This window comes from Pectinophora gossypiella, chromosome 1 (genome assembly GCF_024362695.1).
Source record: "Pectinophora gossypiella chromosome 1, ilPecGoss1.1, whole genome shotgun sequence".
In the NCBI taxonomy this organism is placed as follows: Eukaryota; Metazoa; Arthropoda; class Insecta; order Lepidoptera; family Gelechiidae; genus Pectinophora; species Pectinophora gossypiella.
The window spans coordinates 12,213,945-12,235,639 of record NC_065404.1 but is presented as its reverse complement, the minus strand read 5'-3'; the positions used below and the strand labels follow the sequence as shown (position 1 = coordinate 12,235,639).

Here is a 21,695-nt window from a genome sequence, read left to right as displayed (position 1 = left end):
TAGGATGAGTAATGCACTCGGCAGTTATTTATAATGTTACTAACAATAACAATGTTATCCAGGAATATACATATGCAACCTACGTACTGTGCGAGTGGAGAGCGCCGCGCTAAATGAATGAATGCGTGACTGTTGATGCAGATCCGTGAATGTTCGACTCGAGACTAGTCGAGACGCTCTGCGGATTCCATTAGCATCCAATACGTACCCGGTTCTTTCTAGATTTGTTTGATTTGAGCTAATCACGTTTAATTTAAACTTTCAAATTGGTCAATATGAACACTGAATATATGAACAACATGATTGAAGGCTGACACAAATACTCACCGATTAATAGTTTAAATTTTGTAATTCGGTAGGTAAGTTAAAAGCAGTTAGTCATATGAGGCAACGTAATTGCAGTGCCAGCAATCGTGGGAGGTGGTCGTTTGACTGTCAAAACATGAGCCGGCACTGATGAGTGTAACAGCTGAGCGTCAGCTGGTAGCGGTGGCCTCGCGCCGCTACATCTAAATATCGCTACGGCTGAGTTCATCGCCTAAACTATCCATACTACACTCCACTAGCACGCTACTGAAACCCGGCCGCGACTCGTCGCCACTTGGGCCAACGTGCGCTCACAATTGAAGGGCCACGGCTATTGGACAGTCCAGAGCAAACTTACTGCGCACATTCTAATAAGATTCGTCGGTCAATCAATGTTTCTTTGCTTTAATCATAAATTGACGTTTTCGCGATACTTTTTTATTAAAATCCCTAAATCCTCGTCAATATTGTTTATAAACAAAATGCACGAACGTTTCTTCTAATTTCCTGTTATTAACATACCTACTTAGATTATAATGTATAAAAAGCATGACGGCACTGCGTCGGAAACTTAGTAGCTGAGAGTATGCGAAAAAGCGAGTAATTAAAAGGTTGACAGCGAAGGCCGTCAGTTCCGCGTAGTGTCGCAACGCGCCGACGCAGGCGCAGCGGGCCGCTCACCTCGCCGTCTACGGGTCACGCGCACCTTCGATTCCTTTCTAATGTACTTTCTATATCTTACACACTTGAATCGTCAGCAGTGTGTCAAAACTTCATTCTACATTTACACTTTTCCGTAGTTCTCGTTTCTCTGGCAATTCTTATCGAATTACATCCAAGTTTTCTAGTACATGCTGGTCGCGGATGCAGTCCCTCTCTACTTGCGCTTGCGCGTCGCGCGGTCCAGTTATCTAGCGTTGTGTGCTGTGCGTGCATTCTACATCAACATTCCATTGGTGACGCGTCATCCTCGATTGTGCTTCGATGCGTTAGGCATCAGACGTTTAGGATGCAAGCTCGTTAATTTTATCCCTTTGTTCTTTTGACTATTTGGCAAATTAATATTTTCTTTGCGTGGGCTAATTAATCTAGGTACTGATGGTTGATACAACTGACACAATTTATAATGAAATGGAAAGTATACCGGTGTTGCACAACGCTATTGTTTGTCCTGTGGTACTCTGGCTGTGTATGACTTGAAGCATGTAATTCATCCGCAGTCTCGAGCGATATCAAACTATCAACTCCCGTCGGACGGACACTTTAATTAGAGCCGACGGCGATATAAATCCTACCACGTCGTCGACGGCTGTTAGAAAGTGCGCGTGATGTAACAATGCAGCTAGCTCCGCTGCGGATCAATCGTGACCGATCCCCCATACTTTAGACGAAACTATTGCGTATGTCAGCCATAGAATTATCATTATTTGTCTATTTTGATATCATTCGTAATAACGGCATATTACTGTTATATTCCTTCTATTTATCTATACAAAGCTCTAACGACCTTGGCCTTTAAAGGTATTTTTATTGGTTACCTTTATAACAGTCATAGCATGCCAGACGTTAATAAAGAATGTACCTAGTAACACGTTGAGTAACCTTTTCACTGAAAGGCAATTAGCATACTATAAGTACGTTTTGATTATACGCCGGTGGTTCTCGTAGGTATGTGAAAACTATTCTCTAGACGTTTTTTATTTGTTATTGTACATTTGCATACGTTGTGACGTGCGGGGTGTGAAGGGACCGTCTCGTGTGTCGGTGTGTCGTTCGACCCAGTGATCTACGCGTGAACGACATGATCCGAGCTTCCGGGTTCAAGCCCTAGTAGTACGACAACGCGCAACAGGTGACGGGCGATCGTACTTGCGCCTACGCAGAAACTCGCGACACTCATTCTTTACACTAAACAGTCTGTCTCACTCAGGCTACTCATAGACACATACATGACACTCGTTTCGTAGAATACATCAAACCTCTTGTCAATTTCACCGACTATTGAACCCGTTAAACTCGAGTGCGGAAACCTTCACCTCTCGATTCAATTAAATATTGTCGTTGCCAATTTAAAAGCTCTTATACGTCGCCCTCACCAAATTTCTTTTTTGTCAGGATCGAATACTATTTTGCTCTTAAAACAATGAGTACAAACTCTTATGTACGTAAATATCAATTACCTTTTAATATTTTTAACACACAGTTTATACAAAAAAAAATCAGGCGGAAGTTTTTTTTAATTTCTGTAAAATTTTCCCGATTGCACATAATAGATTTTAAATTGGCAACGACGATAAATTTTTCTTATTAGACATTTTAATTTTGCACCTACAATGTAAATAAGGTACTATTCAAAAAACTTTTTAACTTTCTTGCTTAACTTCTACGATGGAAGCACTACGTATGATCTGTTTAAAAGAAACGAAGTAAAAGTTTCAAGGAGTGGCTGAAACCCTAAAATGTTAAAAACTGTTTCTTCGAATTTATTTTAATTCTTAACTCTTTAAATTCAAAAATCTTGCTTAACTCGTGCAAGGGAAGCACTTCGTGTGCCCAAGCTTTTTTTTAAATAGCTGTTCCATGTTTCAACAAGTGGAAGGCTTTAAAATATAACTGTTTAATTTTAATTGTTGATGTTTTATTACTGTTATTTTCCAAACGAATAAATGATACATTAAAGTACGAGTACATAATATGTAAATATATGAGGGAAATGCAAACACAGGTGCAAAAATATACTAATAGGTAGAATAATCACGTAAAGTTTAACTAAACATATAAGTATCATAGGTACTTGTTAAATTGATAACAAATAAGTAAGGGTTAATATTGACTCAATCAATAGAGTAGATCGTCTTTTATACGGCTACTGTAAGTTACTTTCTTACATTCATGTACCTACCCTACTATAAAGTATTGAGATCTTACATGAGTTGCTTGGTCATGATGACTGCAAATCGCTGTGGCCATAATTGTGGTACCTATGCATCAACTGCATTGTCACTTACGTTCAAACTTCGTAATCAAACTTATATAATCAAATTCACTTTCTAAATTGTAAACATAAAAGCCAATGTTCGCCAAATAATCCGCGCAACTAATTATTTTGCGTTATTGGAAAAAAATACATGAACGTATGTGTACGAGTATTATAGGAAAAACACATGAAGCAATACGCGAGCGGCGTGTGGGGCAGGCTTATCTATTGTAGATAATGGTGTCGTAAGAGGCTTGTGTTCACGCCGCACGCCTGTATTAGCACGCTAAATATTTTCGAATGGTGCCTGCGCCAGACAGACGTGGCAGTGCGCGGCGGGGAGCCACGGGTGCACGCGGGCCGATAATGTCAAGGAGTCGCCGCCGCCGCCGCCGCGCCGCCCGCCGGCCGACAGCCCAGACGTGATCTACGATATAACATAATAATACACTTCACTCGATAGAGGTCAGATTACTTGATAACATGAAAGTACAAGCCGTTTCAAATAAAGTTTCGACACTACCAAAATGTGTGTATTTGTAACCACCTCTTCGATAACATACCGTTTAGCTGGAACAATGAGGGAAATTCGCACATTATGTCAAAGCGATGTATGGAGCGCTCTCGCAACGACTCGGCTGGCGGATAACAATGTTAGTGCTAAACTAAATAATGGTTCGATATTACACAACACTAAATACACAGTCGGTACCACAAGATATAACATGATAATATGTAAATAGTAGGTATTTAAACTACAGCACGTCGAGAGTTGGTGGCATGTTTTCGAAATTATTTCGTAGTTCTATAGTGTCTATATTTACATAAGTAATATCGGTATTTGTTCTTGGCTGTGATTTTTGATCTGAAATTTGCATAATATATTAAAAGAATAAGTTCTGGTACTTACCTATTCAATTCAATGACCAGCTGTACCTACGTATTTCCCCACACATAAACTTGTTCGTTTTCGTAGACATGATTAATTGTCATACCGTCGCTCTAAATCAAACTGGTGACACTCCTTCTCTGGGGGTGCTAACTGGTTTATTGCATAGACATATAAGAGTATGGACTGGAAATACCTACAAAAAAAACGTGCCACTTCGTCGCATAAAATGGCGGCCTTTACTAGGGCTGCAAGCTGTTTCAATACTAGGATTACCATACTCGTACCTACTAGGTATAGCATCTTCTTCTTTGCGAGTCGATGGCGATCGATACTAAATTTTTGCTGACCAATAATAGGTATAGCATTATAATAATAAGTATTCATAAGAGAACAGAAAGGGAAGGTAAAGGGTAATTAGGTGGTGTACTGTATTTTTCGCAAATTTTTCGTGTATGTTTTGTGTAAAACTTGTTCTTTTTGGTATGTTGTGTGCAATAAAGTATATTTGTAAAGGGTTTAGTCAAGATTTATCTAAGTAGTTTCCTTAACAACTCTATAACATTGATTACATTCTTTATTGCGCACAATTCGAATCCACCTGGAGTGTATAATGAAACATAAATTATAACGTAAATCTGTTTATTAGTAAGTATTCATTTCACACATTATTTATTATGTAACTACATTATATTTACAATAAATACAAATCTAAACAGTGTCAATTTGTTTAGAAATTGTCTTTGTGATACCCTGTCACATTGCATATATAATTATTATACGCTTTCGGAGAAAGAAAATGTAAAGTTAAAGCAAACTTTCTTATTTCTTGGGAATACTTCTTTGGCAAAGGTAAACCTTGAAATTTGTTTACCTGCCTTTTCAAAAAGTCTTGCGGTCCTGCCAATTCTTCCATCAATACACTTTGCCCTTTATTATTTGATTTTTATTCTGCAGATCTTCCATAATATTCTTCAAATTGGCTATCTTTTAATTTTTTCATCGCGTCTTCTTGAACAGACTGAAATAAAGTTTAATAATAATGTTAAAACAGTGTATGTACTAAAATATATCTGATTTAAGTGCATTGTGTACCTGGTTGAATTATACTATATCATGTTAAAAATATAAAATTATTTGATAAATACCTTTTCATGTACTGACTTATGAGACAGACGTACGGGCAATGGCAGCACAGACGACGTTGCAGTTGTGGATTAGTTTTCCAATATCACCTGTTTCAGTAAATCCAGTCGACAATTTTGGATTGAAAGATGGCCTGAAATGAAAGATAACATTCATTTATTTATATAAAATTTGTACAACTCATAATTGTTTCGACATATAATAGTTACAGACTAAGTATATTAAGTACATAATATGTAGTTGAATGATAGATAGTATAAACATGTTGTGATAACATGATACAAATATGTTATCTATCTAGCCAGTAGTGAGATGATGCAAGCTAGGCTGAAATTTAAATATAAATTTAAACACAACAGCCTCTCTCTAACCATCGTCTTCTCAAGCTTTTATTTCTTGGAAACCTGTTAACGTAAAAATAATAACTAGTATTCTTAGCCAGTATTATTGGCGCAACACTAATTTGACTATGACGAATAAAGATATTGGAAAACAAAGAAAAATACGGTTTGTAGTATGACAATTACTCAAAATATATAAAGGTTTAATACAAATTCATGGCTCAGTTGCGTTGTAACATCAAAATCTATAGGATTGTTTGTATTATTCAATGAATACGGGGTACTAACCTATGAAGTGACAAATACGGTTGATTTCTGTCCTTTCTGGCACCACACTGTACAATACAATACACGGACATGTTGAATAACACTTTTTTCAACTTCAACTTCGATTTAGCAAATCAAATCCTCGTAATTTATCCGCAAAACACAAAATACGATCTCATAAACAGCTACTTGACAGCAGAAGTACCACAAAACACAGCGCATAAAATGGCGAAAAATGGCACGCACCTACAGCTGTTGTGACGTCATCACAAAATGTTGCCATAACTAGAAATAACAAATATATATTTATCTCTTTTACCAAATGAAATTTTGTACTAGTAAAAAAGAGACAAAACGATTATTGACGACCTGTTTCATAAACTACTCATATTTGTATAAGATGATGTTTATATAGTAGAACAGGGCGCCTCCATATAATTTCCTATCTCTATGGTTTATTGACATTCAGAGGATCCAAATGACTTTTAATTATTCGTTGATGATTTCAAATGAGTGTGTTTAACGCCATTATCACATTTTTAATTTTTAGCCAATTATTAACAGATTCGGATCAAGCGTGATATACCTATGTCAAACTATTTGTTTAAAAAAATATTAAAAAATAAATATTTGTTTTTAAATAATAATATGTGTGAAATTCAAATTAGCTGCAGATTGGCTGCAGCGCGCATGCAGTGCGAGTGGTGGAGTGAACCATCCACATTGTTACCAAGGAGCCTTATCACGGCATCTTTCTCAGACTGAGAACTTGCACCTGTGTTACAACTCAGAGTCAATTCTTTCCATATAGATAACTATCATTAAACGGAGCAAAATTAGTAACTAATTAGAACTGAAATGGTTTCACTTTAATAATCTTTTTATGCATAATTATTTTGGATAAACATCTGGGAATCAGCGGTCTCGTTGGTCTCCGAGTCTTGTTTTAAACTTGTCGTCACGTAGTGGTAATGTACGCTTTAAAAACGTGGCGAACACACGTTAGTGTCATTACGAGGGCGGTGGCGGCGGGCGTGTGGTCGTTGGTCGGTCCCTGGGGCTGCGGGCTGGACCCTCGTTCTATGCGGTTGGTAATCACCGCGCTGATTGCACGCCATTGCCCACTCGGGAGTAACGCTTGTTGCGTATTACATTTCAACTATTCACGCTTAGCTACTTCGAACTTAAATTTCTTGTAATTTTACTTCATATTGTCGGTTTAATTAAAAATGCTTTTCCGTTTGTTCCGATTAGTACTTCAACTAATCGGTAGCTAATGCGGCGGTACATGTAGGATCAGATATCACTTATTAGCTTTCTCTACAAATGACAAGATTTACGTGCACGAAGAATTTACACGAGCCCAATTACTGGAGCGGGGGACAGCAGTGAAATAATTGAGCTCGTGCATGGGTTGCGCTGAAGACGGCTGCGCTGCGCGGGCGCACGGGGCGCGGGGCGTGTAATCGCAGTTGCTTTCGCGTGGGAGCCGCACCTGCGGCCGTCTTTATTTAGACGACGGAGCTACAATTACGATAAATTAACATGTTCATGCGTTTTTGCTTATTGCGTACACTCTACGAGACGTTTCTGTCACACAGTTTATGATGTTGTCATGTGCATTTGCGGGGCAGATTTGTCTCCTTATAATTTGGGTTTTCTAACCATTGAGCGTAAGTTTTATGTCGTCTTTCCATCATCTTGTCCAAACAAGACATTTAAACTTTTCCAACTTCCAACTTAAAAAAATAATACAATAAATAATTGAGTATTAACTTACTACATAAGCATCCTTTTTAATTATTGTAACTATAATTCTAATTGATTCTAACTAAAGGAATATGTATCATGAATTCCGCAAAAACATTAATTAATGTAAGGAAAAGCCATAATATTAATTCATCTCTTTGTTTAATTCTGTCATATTTATTTAAATCCCATACATTTCTTAAACCACAAATACCTACGGACTGACTCATCCAATCTCTTCTTTTATCGTGTGGGTTTTACCAACCTTATCAACCCTGGTTATTATTGAGCTGCCAAAGTTTTTGACACGGCTCATGTAACTACTATTTACTTAACGTACCTTCAGAAGCATGGATCATCTTACTTCCGGACAATCAGATGATCAGCCTGTAATGTCCTAACCAAAGTAGGGATCACAAAGTATTTTTTGTAATATTTCTCCACCGGGATTCGACCCCAGGACCTCGGGATCGTGAGCTTTATGCTCAACCACTGGCCAACGGAGGCTGTTCATGCCATAGTAATATATATTATACATAAACGAACTCATCGCGTACAGCCATGCCAATGTGTGCCACAACGTATAAAGCATGGAGATAAGTGCTTAAGTAGTATGTTTAGAAGCTCCTCAGATCAGGTTGAACATCCTCATTGTTCCGTAATATCCCCGACCGCAAGATATCTCTGCGGTTCGGGTCTTGCCGCGGCGCGTGCGCACTCCTTTGTGCTGCTACTCTCGCCCGGAAGTACTCTCAAATTAAACTATCATCGTGTGTTCAATGTGTCAGGAGACAGCTTGCAACCTCTATGGTATATGGACCAGGGTATCTTATTGCTTGTCATATTCTAAGTACATGTCTAGTGTGGAAACTTTTTATAAGGGGTACGTTAATCGTTCGTCCTATCTACTACACAATAAGATCCACCTCTGTTCACATAGGTTTGTCGGTTCTGCGATCATTCCCGTAGACAGATTTGATTCCTAATACGTATATTGGGTATACCGTTTGCGTCCATATTGTTGTGTATTTTCTTACACAACACCTTTATAAAGTTTTGCACTATCGGTCGCTCCACATTACAGAGCATCCGTTCGGAAATGTACCCAAATTAAACTATATAAGTGATCGTGCTTTAAATGTGTCGAGTCACAGACAACGGACACGTCAAACTTTTGGAACATCTATCTCAGTGTAATTATGAACTGGTAGAGTACTATTTACTAACAGCCTCTGTGGTCTAGTGGTTAGAGCGTTAGGCTCACGATCTGGAGGAGGTCCGGGTTCGATTCCCGATGGGGACATTGTCGAAATCACTTTGTGAGACTGTCCTTTGTTTGGTAAGGACTTTTCAGGCTTGAATCACCTGATTGTCCGAAAAAGTAAGATGATTCCGTGCTTCGGAGGGCACGTTAAGCCGTTGGTCCCGGCTATTAGCCGTAAAAACACCTCCACCAACCCGCATTGGAGCAGCGTGGTGGAGTATGCTCCGTACCCCCTCCGGTTGATTGAGGGGAGGCCTGTGCCCAGCAGTGGGACGTATATAGGCAGTTTATGTATGTAGAGTACTATTTTGTCAGTGTCTGTTATCAGAGTACTATTATGCACGTTTGTTTCAAAATTGATTTATTATTTTATTTATTTACATTATCTGTACAGGTACCTAAGTATACCCGATGCGACATTGTAACATAAATGCGATTACATATTTTATAAAACACAGTATAGATAACATCTAGTACCCACTGAAATAATTTAGAGACCGTTCTGTGAATTTCGCCACCGAAAAAGTAAATAAGTCGACTAAATGTTAAAAAGATTGGTTATTCAGTTATAATTTGTATTTTCATTAGTGGATCAGTGCTTGAATCACTGAGTACGCAACAGCCGTCGTTGAGGTGATTGAGTTGAGATACAAATCAGCCGTCACGCCGTGTTAACAAGAAGGGTTGTTTAATTTCCACCGCTAACTTGCTGCTGACGTACTTTTCTGCCGCCCCCGTTCTCAGTCCTCAGTGAATGGTGGGCTACTGTAAAATGCAGCCGTGTATTAATAATTCCACATGAAGTCCGCCTTCATTCATCGCTGTCGCGTGAATGGGCTCCATTAAGGGCTGCTAATTGACCGGCACGAGTACAATGAAGTGGACACGCACTCCGTATTGTCGAACAATACATCACTGGTTATGGATTAGTATTAGAAATGTCGGTGAAAAGACACATTATGGTTCGTCTAGTTCGTTGTTGGTTTATAGGATTAGGTATTTCATTACTATTTGGATTCGTGTTTGTGTCCAATGCTAACGATTTATCATTGAATAGTCACGTTTTTTAAGCTACGCGATTGTATCGAGATGCGCGGCGAGAGGCGGGGGGCGTAGGTGCCGCTATCGTGGTGGCGCGGCGGAAGAGGCGCCGTATCCTGGGGAAGATAAGCGCTCAGCCTCATCTGCTACATTGCGGCGATTCCATCAACAGCTTAACTAACTTCATTCGTGATTCAATGCCTGCTAGAGACCGCGTGCAGATAAGTACACAACTTCGAATGGAAATCGATTTCGAAACCTCTCAGACAAATGCACACTGACACTTTAAAACTAGGTGTAATGCTAATGACATTTTTTACATTGACTCTATGTGGTTGCGTGTGCGCATTCCACGCTGCACATTGTGAATAATGTATGCGGCATAGTTCGTGCTCCATTTACGTTATCACGATGGTAAAATAAAATTATGCTCGTTATTTTACGACATTTGCGAGATTATTATACTTAGATAATATTAGAGTTGGGCTGGAGCACTGCATATTATGAGCATTTAAATGGGCCAAACAGGCAATAAATCACGTCTGGATAATTACCGATAGCGCATCCGTTTGTGCGGTTTTATAATGATATCTGATACCTCAAGAATCGTGAAGCGCTATAGATCCTGTTAGACACAAGTTGTGACGGTTCGTCTTTAGGACACAATGGTCTGCCTGTTAAGTTTAAAGAGGAACTTTGAGCGTCGGTAATTTGGAATGATTCGTCGCAAACGACCGTTACGTGTCTGTCTGTACATTGTGTGTGTACTTAACAATTGTGACGAGAATTTACTCAATTGTTATTCAGTTCAGCTATCGAGCGAGACATGATGCCGGGCGACGTTAGCGGCGGTCGAGTCGTGCCGGGTATCTGCGCACGAACCATTCGGAGGTCGATGCTCGGCCCGACCCCTCCAAAACCAATAGACTTTTTAACTTGTATTTTGAGACGGAAGATAGCCATACAATGATGATTGGTCACGTTCTAATTGTATGTGTAAACATAGACTATTACCAAACATTGTTGCTTTCGAATATTTCAAGAGTTTATCCCTTCTAATATCGGTTCATTAATTTTATTATCAGCGGCATAAGTAAGAACCAATAAAAAATATGAGTACTTATTTTATTGTTGATTATAAACATAAACCACAAATAATTAATGGTTATTAAGTATATTTTTTAACAGGATAATTTTAAAATTGAACTTCATTAATTTATTAGGTTTAGTTCAATTAGTGAAGCCATAGCCGTTATGGAAAACAAGTGGCAAGTGGGATTCCATAGTCTCTGCTTACCCCGGTGGGAAATAGGCGTGATTTTATGAACGTATGTAGCCGTATAGCCGTTATTATACGTTCAACGTTCGTGTCCATGGGATGTGAACTTTGGTTCCACTTGTGTTATCTTGCTCTAATAACAAGATGACCACGGTTGACCAATTCCATTCACTGGTTCACGTTTATCTCATCACTATCTTGCCCTGAATATAATTGACAATTGGTGGAGTCAACTATTGTAAACAAAGTTAGATATGAATGTATTTCTTATTATTAATACATACATAAAAAGTAAATAAAAATAATATGATATCTCATATCATTATGACTGGATGCTATAGTGAAATATTATACACACTGCTGCAGAACATCTCATAAAGAGATATGACAGTGCACCATACTGAAATTTAGATTTAGACCACATTGATTCACATCAAATAAGGTTGGCTGAAAGAGATCTTTAGAGATTAGCCAATCTTATGTTGCTATTTTATATATGACTAGCTTTTGCCCGCGACTTCGTCCGCGTGGCGTTATAAAATAGAGATCTTTGTGTGTGTGGGAGTGCATGTCAAATTTCAAGCATCTAACTTATGCAGTTTAGATTTTTTTGATACAACATTTTTTTCCCGCTAACTCCCATTTTTCAAAATACAGCCATAACTAAACTTTATATTTACTAAGGTATGCATGCATGCTAGATTGAAAACATCTACTCGTATCTTACGTGGTTTAGATTTTTTCATACAAATGTTTTTTCCTGCTAACTCCCGTTCCCGTGGGAATTTTGCAATATCCTGTTGGAACTAAGCTTTAAGTTTACTAAGGTAACCTGCATGCCAAATTTCAAGCGTCTAACTTAAGTGGTTTAGATTTTTCATACAAAAGGATTTTCCCGCTAATTCCCGTTCCCATGCGAATTTCGGGAATTCCTTTCTTAGTGCACCTCTACGGTACCTAAGCCTCACCCCTTCCAAATTTCAAGTGCCTACGTTTAGCCGTTAAGGCTGTGCGTTGATATGTCAGTCAGTCAGTTTCTCCTTTTATATATTTAGAAAACCGAAAACGTACTCCCGAAACACTGATAGGTATTAGATGTAAGTACTTAAGTAGTTACTAAATATGGGAGCCAATCTGCTTAGATGTTGCAGATTGTATACAACATGATTCTGAACTGGATCTCTCAAGAAATCCGATAGTCGGACTAGTTCGATAGTCCAATGTTTCGATGATTTCATTTGCGATCGGCCATCCATCTTTGCTATTGATGCAAACGATAAATCCACTACTTCTTAAATTACTCTACATGATGAGTACTTATTTAATTATTTATGATTGTTTAATGTGTAGTGATGACTGTGACCGAGTACTTTAACCTAATTTAATTATGTGTCGTCATTGTGCCTACTCGTGTGTACGTGGAGATGCAATCATACAATTAATAGTCGTCTCGGAGTGTCGTCCCCTCGCTTATCTGTTAATTTCGTCAGGCGCTTGGCAAATCTAAGGACTTGCGTCACGTCTAGCCTAATTTGACGACTGATAGAAAAACAATCTGTCAATATTTGTGATTTGGGTCAATGACTAGCTTTATTTGTGAAATTGATTGATATTCTTTATGTCTGAGTAGACAACATGGGTACACAGTTACGTTGTTGATTATATACTTGAACTCTTAAAATACAATACAAAAACTCTTTATTGCAGTTAAATCACATTAAAAATACATTAGTATTATATTTGAAATTAAGTTATCATCTCGAGCTCCTCCGTGCTTCGGCACGTTAAGCCGTTGGTCCCGGCTGCATTGGCAGTCGTTAATAACCATCAATCCGCACTGGGCCCGCGTGATGGTTTAAGGCCCGATCTCCCTATGCATCCATAGGGAAGGCCCGTGCCCCAGCAGTGGGGACGTTAATGGGCTGATGATGATGATAATTAAATTGGTAGTACAACAGGCGGCCTTATTGCTAAGGTAGCAATCTCTTCTTTGTTTATGTCCTGCAATAACGCAAATTGTTCTGTTCTTCAGTCGTTATCAACTTGACTCTATAGGAAGCTCACTTGACAAGGGCTGCGGGTTCAAATCCCGTGGGACTCTGACTTTTTCGACTCTTTGTTGACTTTACGTTACTTATCGTTACATTTCGGCACACGAATATCTTCATAAATTGTAGCCTATATGTTAATCTGATCTAGGAGAATGATCTATAATAAAGTTTCATTAAAATCTATTCAGTACTTAGTTTTCATCCACATATCCTCAAACTTTTGCGTTCGTATCTTTCACCATAAATCTTTCAAAATACGGAACACATAAACATATGCACCACAGTAGGTACCATAGTATCATCTTCTTAGATTTAGGCATCGTGTACTAAGAACCAGGTAGGCGGCAACACATTTCGGTGTGGGCTACTTTTATCGTTTATTCTGTATTTAAACTTTTTATGATATTAAATACTTAGAACGCGATACAAGACATTTTGACACACGTAGGTACCTAGTTAAAGTCCTACCTCAGTTGGCAACTCGTTGGTGGTCCACGTGTAATGGAATTAATCCGGTGAATACCTATCTCCTCAATTTTATCTTAACTTGCTTTTGTAACGCCTATTGGAAGATTAAGCATACTTGTTTACTACTGTATTTAATTATATTAATTCCTGTACCACCCACAGTAGATAAGCTACCCATTGGCTTTATATTTTATTAGTTTGTATTTATTAAGTAGGTATTAGCATTAACAACATGGATGGGAAAAGTTTCTAAATTGAAAAGTTGAGCGAGTTATAGATGTGGTATAATGAAATAACTCGGATATTTTTTAAATGTCTTTAGTCCTTTTTTATACACACACACCTTATATTAAAACCATAATCATCTCACCCGTCCGATATCGCACCAAAGACTCCCCTTTCTTACTTTTTAAAACTGCCTTACGTCCCATTCATTAACCATCCTCCTTTCATACCATAAACAATCAAATTCCCATTCATTATCCTTACATAGCAGCCTCACTTTCCTACATAGATTATATTAACGTACTTACTTACTTGCTTACGTAAATGTCATTGTGTCGTTAGTAAGGTAGTGGTTCGGGAATTTCATGCATACCTTAACCTTTACATCACGCCTACACTTCACTGAAACTTCGGCATCTTACCATTGTCATCAAACCCTTACCTGCTTTATACGTACTTTAATGGTTCTTAAAATTTTGTTTTTTCTTCCTTCCTGTTTACGAAACGAGATGGAAATCGGCAGCAAAGTACTCAAATAACTTATAAAGTAATTTTTTAAAAACGGATTCCATAATTCATGACTGGTTCTTTTTCGAGTGTTTTATTAAAATGACAAATTGATCTGGTTTTATTGTTAATTATATGATATTCAAAGGTCAAGCAAAAATCCCAGGAGCTCTACTGACGTGGCTTATTGTTGGTTTGCCGCAAGTGACATTAACAACTTGGATGGGAGCGCACGACTAAAAAGTTCCATATACCTAGGTACATACATAAAAGTATCTCCATCTCATGAGTCCTAGTGGCGGTGAGTTGTCTTATTGATGTTTTGTGGCTCTACCCATCCCCATTACCCATATGGGCGAGACCATTAAATATCTACTATATGAAAATAATAGGACAAAGCTGAATAAAGCGGAATTTTCCCCGAAAAAGCATCCTTCCATCTAACTACACAGATAATCTGGGCCGGATGCCGCTGGCTTTTTTGTTTGTGGAGGGTATGGCGCTTGTAGCTCCAAGCTCCAATGAGCAGCAGCAGTCACATTGGCCCCGATCCAGGAATAGGCCATCCACAGTTCAAGTGTACGTCGCTTCCGGCGTCTGTCGGCGTAGTACGAGTACGAGTGGGTACCTATATACGTTTCTCAGTGCACGCGATCGATGCCGCCTGCCATGCCGCTGGTTTATGAAGCTCTTTGTGATCGGAATATGATCATAACAAGCAGGCACTAGAGCCGCCTACACAGTTTTAAGTTTGAAGTCTACAGAATTTCATATATTTTTCTAAATAATAACCCATAAGAACTTTGTCAATGGAAAGTTTTTCAGCGCAAGATCTAATTTAAAAAATCTAAGCCGTTCTCCACGTTAACAAATTCAATTAAGTATGATTGGGCAGACAGATTATTTTATTCAGACATTTATATTTATTCCAAGGAACAACAATTTCTCTATTACCATTTAACATTATTCGGAGAAAACAATTTTAATCCAGAAATCCTGTAAACAATTTTCTTTAAATTATTACGGGCGGTAATCGCGAATTCTCATTTTCTATAGCCGTAGGTGAATCTAGAAACAGTATTTCGCTGGAAAAAGCTTAGCAGCTGATATCGTGAGCGTAGGCGTTGGCGGCCGCCCAGTGGTGGGCGTTTGGGCGCCTCCCCTGACCCCACATCCCAGAACAGCCTTTCTTGTTGAAGCTTATTAACTACCTATTGCATTTATATTTCAGGAAAATGAATAAGTACACAGTTTAACGTATCAAAGCAGACTCAAACAGATTTCGGGCCTGCTTAACCACATAAAAATATCTGTCTGGCCGATATACCTATACTAGATAGTACCACAGTAAATATATAAGACATTAGTACGTCCTGTACAGTAAGACACTATCCGATAGTCGGGTAAGGCTTTTAGATTATTATTTTTTCTTTTGACGTGACTTATTGTAGATTTGCCGCAGATGGCATTAACTACTTGGCCGGACAAATGGGGAGCGCTGAAGGCCCTCGCTCGGTGCAACGTTGAAGGCTTTTAGACAATTTATCAGCAAAAAAGGTTATTTTAATGGCATTTCTAATAATCCCAATAAACCGGAGCTACAAATTATTCATAAAATTCAATGACTTTTGTTTGATACACATTCATGCAAAAAAAGAAAAAAGGTGGAAAGGAAGAATCCTAACCACTTGCGCTGTCTCCATACCCTGAAAATAGCCCAGCTCAAAGAATAAGGGAAACACTTACGTGATCAGCTTCTTCACTCTTTTAACCAGGCCTGGTTTTTGTTGACAGCACACGCAATCACAGCAGTCTATTTATTATTATTCACAATGATGTTTGCAAGAATAAAAACGTAATATATATAAGCAGGCAGAAAACAAAGAAGAAGAACAGAAACGTCACTAACACCGTCGGGGTTCACACACTCAAGCAAAAAGTTTTTAATTATTTGTTTTTAATTTATGAAGTCTTTTTGGTGTTTCCCTTGGGTAGCTAGGCGTATTAACAGAAATAAAAAAGACAGAACAAGTGGCTCAAACACCATCCCCCACCTTGAAAGGTTTCCTTTCAATAAAGCAGAAATATAACAAAATAAAAATTAACTCTAAGTATAACAAAAAACAATAAAAGAAATGAAAAGCGGTGCGTTTTTAAGTTAAATGAGGGAGGGGGCATAAACGAACCACAGGTCGTTTGAATGTACCAGTTTTAGTTTTGACTAATGCAACTCTAACTTGATTATCGTCTCCGTAAAAAGTGCGTATTATAATACCTAACGGCCAATGCAAGGGCGGTGAGTTGTCTTTCATCATAACAACTACCGTTCCTTCCTTTACTGGACACGTATCTGTGTTCCATTTGTCACGAAGCTGAAGTGTATGCAAATACTCATTACTCCATCTTCGCCAGTACGAGTGCACAAGTCTGTCTAGTAACATCCATCGCGATAACAAATTCTGACTCACTGCAGAATCATTAACGGAAGTTAAATGAGCCAGTGGAGCGGTATTCAAAAAATGAGCAGGAGTTAAAGGTAAAGGTTCACTGGGGTCTTCACTTAATATTCCTAGCGGTCTGGAATTCAGCAAAGCCTCAATTTGACAAAGAACTGTCAATAATTCTTCGTACGTTAAAATTTGAGAACCAATTACGCGAAATAAATGCGATTTAAACCCTTTAATCGTAATTTCCCATCCTCCTCCAAAATGAGGAGCGTTGGGAGGGATCATTTCCCAAGCAATGCGGTTGTTAGCCAAAGTGGCTTTAAATTCAGTATCAAAAGCGTCAGACTCTAAAAAGTTATAAAGTTCGTTCAAATATGACTTAGCACCTATAAAATTTGTGCCATTGTCCGAATAAAGTTTTTCTACTGGACCTCTTCGAGATAAAAATCTCTTAAAAGCATTCAAAAATGATTCAGTGCTCAAATCTGTAGCCACTTCAATATGAACTGCTCTCGTAGTAAGACAAATAAATGCGCATAAATATGCCTTTTGGCTTTTGACACCGCGTTTCCTATTTAGGGTAATAAACAGCGGTCCACCATAATCGACGCCCGTATGAGCAAAAGGTTTGGACATTTGCAAACGACATAAAGGTAAATTAGCCATAACAGGCGAAGAAGCAAGTTTAGGGCGTGCCCTAAAACATGGAACACATGAGTGCACTCTAGCACGAACAGTGCGGCGTGCGGAAAGTATCCAAAACCTTTGCCTGAGCAAACACAACATGTGTTGCGGTCCAGCATGGCAAGCAGTGCGATGAACAAAATCAATAAGTAAATCAGTAATCCTATCTTTGTTAGGCATAAGCATAGGATGTTTATGATCGAAAGTCAAGTTAGCATTTTCCAATCGTCCTCCTACTCGTATAATTCCGTCGACTAAGAAAGGCCTTAGTTTTCGAAATGCAGCTGGACATTGCCTTTTAAGTAGCAACGCCTTTAATAAATCTGGAAAATGTTCTTTTTGAATAGCACGAACTATGATCTTTTCCGATGCGTTTAAATCATCAGTCGTAATATGGCCGCGAGTTTTTAAACGTTTCGTGAATCTTAATACGTAGACGATTGTGCGGAGCAATTTCGACCATTGGGAGACTCGTTTGCTTAATAAGCGTAGAGGCGATTCCTCTTTATCATCAGAGGGTACCGTAACATTAGATAATGTTAGGATTTTAACTTCGGGCAGATCATTATCATTTTGACTAGCCACGTAAGCTTTAATAGGCCACTCCAAAATATCATTGCGGACCCAATAAGGCGCGTTCATCCACGTTGGATGATCAACTAGCTGTGCAGGTGTAAGTTCTCTGGATAAGCAGTCTTGTATCTTTGTGACTCGATTCGCCACGAATGTCTTCAGTCTGTGTGGACTGGAATGAACCCACGTAAAACCAAAAATATTATCAAATTGAAAGCGGTTCGAATGTGAAACATCATTGAGAGACAGACAAGTGTCTGTGGGCGCACTAGCGTCCAACATCATGCGAGTCTTTGTGGTGAGTCTATCTTTGAGATCTTTTTTAGAACTCGTAATTGAGTCACCTAAAACAGAAGGATCTGTTTTAGACGGCAGTGTTACGACGTTTGTACATGTCGAGTCGGGAGTAGTGGTAGACTTATAAATCTCTTCACAGGCCTGTTCATCTTTACTAAACGTAGCAGAGTGCGGGGTAGAAACTTCTTCTATTTCCCAAAATTTCTTCATCATGGTATCTAACGATTGTCCAGTAAAAGCACATAACGTAGTATTATGTGTAACCTGTGCAAGATTGCAGGGAGACCGATTATGAATCGGAGCTTCACCCATCAAAATGAAACCAAGCGGGGTTTGAACTGCATCAGGTGTCCCTTGTGGGCCCTGAATATGTCCCGAAAGCAGTAAGCGCGGAAATAACTTAGCACCAATTAACATTTCAACCTCTCCAGGATCAGAAAATGTGTCATCGGCGAGCGGAGTGCGAGATAAATAGTGTAACATCGACCTATCAATAGGCAATGTCGGTATGCGGTCAGTGATTTTATCAACAACCAGCGGTTGTAGCGGAAACGATACTTTACGATCAAAACGCGAGTGAATTACAACATTAGTAACCCCTTTAACTTGTTTTGAAGACCCACCAAACCCATTCACGGTAATTGGGCCGGGGAGCGTATGCATTTTTAAAGATAAGCGGTTGCATAGCTCAACTGTAATAAAGTCATTCATTGACCCATTATCAATTAATGCGCGTGCAATATATTCGCTACCATCAGCATTTTTTATTACAACGCGAGCGGTAGCAAGCAACACCGTTTTAGCGCTTTGATTAAGCAGCGATGTTTGCGAGCAAAGCGACAACTGCGAAAACTCGTTCGATGGCGGTTGTGCAGTAGCAGGCGCAGTGACAACGTGAGGTGGAGCAGGAAAAGGCGACGTGACTGCAGGTTGCGGCAGAGGCTGCGCGAGCAACGGCTTAACGTCACACGCTGCGGCTACATACACAGCACTCGACGGACCGGGTGTCTGTGCGGACGCGGGGGTGCAAGTAGTCGAATCATTTTGTTGCGGAAAATGCAATAATGAATGATGCGTTTTCGAATGGCAAATATTACAATTTTTATTAGAATTGCACGATAAGGTTCTATGACTGAAACTAAGACAATTGCAACAACTATTATGTTTTTTAACAACACCATAACGATCTCTGGGACTCAATTTCATAAATTCAGGACATTTATAAAATTGTTCATGACCCGATTTTGAACACAAAGGGCATACTGCGTTTGCATTATACGAAGTTACAAAAGATTTCGTAACTTTTGGGTTGTTAATAATTTTTGGAATAGCTGGCGATTGGAAGCGATTATTATTGTTTTTATTGCCATAAATCTGACATGGTTTGTTACTAGTGCGATCAATTATTTTAATTTGCTCTTTAATGAACCGAATCAAACTATCATAAGTCGGCAGTTTCTCTGATCGTACGGAATTTTCATAAAGGCAAGCAGTTTCCTTGTCAAGTTTTTCCAAAGCCAAAAATAAAAACATAAAATCAACTTTATCTTTGATTTTTAATCGATCAAATGCACAAACTGATGCGGCAAACTTATCTAAAAAGTTATTAAGCCCATCAGCTGACGCCAAAGTCAGCGGTTTCAAATTAACTATCTGTTGTAAATAAGTAGTTCCTAGCGTGCGAATATCTTGATATTTATCAACCAAAACAGAATAAATTGTACTATAATTATCAGCAGTGGGAGGAATGTCAGCAATAGTAGTTAACGCAGATTTAGACAAAACTCCTGTCAAATAAAAGACTTTGTCTGAGTCAGTTAGACTTGTGTTGTTATGAACTGCGTTGTTAAAACATTCAAAAAATGTTGGCCAATTTTTAATGTCTCCGTCAAACGTAGGCAAATTAATCGGCGGCAGTTTAAGACGCGGTTTTTCCATTGATGTTGATCTCAATTGGTCTACTGAGACTTGCAGTTGTTTCAAACTGTTTTTAATAGAAGAATAAATATCTTCAAAAGCGAGAAAAGATGAGTAATCAGGCTTATAAGTGGAATCATATTGTATTTTAGCGATATTTAAATTATCTAACGCGGTTAAATACTCAGCGCGTAATTGCTCTATATTTGCAGCTGAACTTATGAAGCGATTTTGCAATTCTTTTGTGGAAATATTCCGTGAAACGTCATAAATGCTTTGTAGTCTTTGAAAGAAAGCTTGCACTCGAGCTTCATTTATAAGAATATTAGGTGGCATGGGGCCCTCGACATCCTCGTCAACAGGTGCCTTTTTAGACATTGTAAATAAAATATAAAAAATGTATCAGCAGTAAAATTATTAAATAATAAGGAACAATTTTTATATTAATGCGATGCGATATAGAATTGGTTCTGCGCTCAATACGTAAGTAGGATGAGTATATCTAGTTAGTAGAATAACTTGAACACTCGTAACAAAATTGTAGACAAAAATGGGACAAAGTAATGCGTTGCGTTTTATTTTATTAACAAATCACTACTGAATATTATTAGCGAGCAGTTTTATTCAAAAAGAATGGTACATTCAAATGCAGATGCGGTTAATATGCGGTAAAATAATCAGCGAATAGAGAGAAATTGAGTATAGAAATGCAGTAAGTAATAAAGCAGTATAGAAGTAAATAACTACAGCCCCATCGGTCTGTAAGCTATTACCATTTGTTACTTATGGTAGAGCAACAAATTGCGGAATCAAAGAATGCGATTTTGCGGTAAGAAATTACTGGTTCACGGATATGAATCCGGCTCGAAGGACCATCTTATGTGTTTGATACACATTCATGCAAAAAAAGAAAAAAGGTGGAAAGGAAGAATCCTAACCACTTGCGCTGTCTCCATACCCTGAAAATAGCCCAGCTCAAAGAATAAGGGAAACACTTACGTGATCAGCTTCTTCACTCTTTTAACCAGGCCTGGTTTTTGTTGACAGCACACGCAATCACAGCAGTCTATTTATTATTATTCACAATGATGTTTGCAAGAATAAAAACGTAATATATATAAGCAGGCAGAAAACAAAGAAGAAGAACAGAAACGTCACTAACACCGTCGGGGTTCACACACTCAAGCAAAAAGTTTTTAATTATTTGTTTTTAATTTATGAAGTCTTTTTGGTGTTTCCCTTGGGTAGCTAGGCGTATTAACAGAAA

At 38.5% G+C, this 21,695-nt stretch overlaps 1 protein-coding gene and 1 long non-coding RNA gene across 2 annotated transcripts in view; one reads left to right on the top strand and one right to left on the bottom strand.

Moving 5' to 3' along the window:
• The window catches only part of LOC126368086 (fibronectin type-III domain-containing protein 3a), a 59,998-nt gene that overhangs the window by 10,617 nt on the left and 27,686 nt on the right, over positions 1-21,695 (top strand). The window lies entirely within an intron of this gene.
• Positions 4,725-6,378, bottom strand: LOC126368104 (uncharacterized). Its single transcript, XR_007566529.1, has 3 exons — positions 5,948-6,378; positions 5,321-5,451; positions 4,725-5,193 (listed from the first exon to the last, which is right to left on the bottom strand). It is a non-coding gene; the product is annotated as an uncharacterized LOC126368104 (long non-coding RNA).